General features: G+C 37.0%; 1 protein-coding gene across 1 annotated transcript in view; it reads left to right on the top strand.

The window, feature by feature from the left end:
* LOC107670694 (proteasome subunit beta type-7-like) overlaps window positions 1-1,729 on the top strand; it is a 7,199-nt gene that overhangs the window by 4,157 nt on the left and 1,313 nt on the right. The gene's annotated exons all lie outside the window — the stretch shown is intronic.

Consider the following 1,729-nt stretch of genomic DNA (forward strand, 5'->3'; position numbering starts at 1 on the left):
GCAATCCAGAAAGCAGGGTCAACTTACCATCACATAAACCCCAAACTCTTGGTCTTTCTTAATCCTTACACACAAGGCAGGTCCCAATAGAACTCTGCAGTGATGACGTATTTTTGTAGGCCAACCCTGAATTTAGCATCAATCTGGTTCCCTTGACAAAAACCCATAGTATTTTTCTGTTGGCTTTTGGATTATAAGAAAATAAGCTGATTCCTACATGTTGTGGTCGTCATTATGATCTTCACAAATAAACACAACTTTTAACTTTGAAGACTTAAATACAATCAGTAGAAGAAAAAAGCTAAACATAAATTAACTACACTCCGGACTTCAGCGTCACCATCACTAAGCTTCCAACAACTATTTCAGTTTAAAAAAAAACACTTTCTCTGAAAGATTGACAATTTTGAACGTTAGGTAATTATAAAGATTATAGACACAATGAGGCTGTGAAAGCGGACCAGAGTAGATAAGTTTTCCTGTTCAGCGTAATATTTAATGTGCATAACAACCTCTATAGTCACATTTAACCACTTGTTAGCAACCGCCTTTTTCAAGACAAGGAAAAGCTTTTTTTTTTTAATTACAAAAGGGTATTATTGATGTATTTTATGTCATAGAACAAAACATGAAAATTCATAAAGCTTATGTTAACTACAAACCATTTTTAGGCATTTAACCAAAAACCGTTCAAAAAACCCACTGACTTTGGGATGATGGAACCAGAAGTGCTAAAATGCTAATTCGTTTCCAGGTTTTGGCCTACAAAAAAAAACATCCCTGCAGCATTCTATTTGTGTACTTTGCACTATTCTAGACTATTTTTTGTATAAATAGTGTTAATATTTTCTTACTGTAAATTCCAAAGAGAAAAAATGCACTTCACACTTTTGACTTGATAGATTTTGTTTTACTTATTTAAATGAGAAAATTAAATGTGGAAGTGGAACACTGGACACTTTATGCACTCAACCATTTAATTACGTACCGGAAGGGGAGGCGCTATCATACTCCTCCAAATAACCTTATAAAATTCATACACAAGACAGTACAGTACATAGTGCCTAGTATATATTTTTATAGTGTATAGTTTGGGACACAAATACATTTTCAGCAGAGCGCCAAATCCAGAAGTCCATATAGAAACAGATGCTAAGGCCCTGTCCCAAATTGCAGTCTTCCTCTGAGTCCACACTTTAGTGACATAATGCCCTTTGACTGTCGGGTAAAAGTCTGCTGCAGAGCTCGCCTCAGTGCAGACTTGGCAGAAGTGCGCATCAAGGGTGCACAATGCAAAAAGGGGGCGCTCGTAAGAAAGCTATAAGCCTAGCCTGAAAGCTAAAATTATGAATGGGACACCCTACAGTTTTGTGGACTTAACGGACACACGCACATGGTGGCCTTTGTAAGTCCGCAAGAACACAAGTGCACATGAAGTGTGCCATTTGGGACAGGGCCTAAGAAGAAGCATTCCATAATTATTAATTCTTCTTCTTTTGTTTAAAGGGGGTCATATGATGCTATTTTAAAGATCATTATTTTGTGTATTTGGTATAACAGAATATGTTGACATGCTTTAATGTTAAAAAAACACATTATTTTTTAAATACATTATTGTAGGTCCTCTATGCCCTACCTCTCTCAAACACGTCATTTTCAACAAAGCCCCCTCCTTTGACAAGCGCAGTCTGCTCTGATTGGCCAGCTGACCCAGTGCATTGTGATTGGC

This window comes from Sinocyclocheilus anshuiensis, unplaced genomic scaffold, assembly GCF_001515605.1.
Source record: "Sinocyclocheilus anshuiensis isolate Anshui unplaced genomic scaffold, SAMN03320099.WGS_v1.1 scaffold1342, whole genome shotgun sequence".
NCBI classification, from domain to species: domain Eukaryota; kingdom Metazoa; phylum Chordata; class Actinopteri; order Cypriniformes; family Cyprinidae; genus Sinocyclocheilus; species Sinocyclocheilus anshuiensis.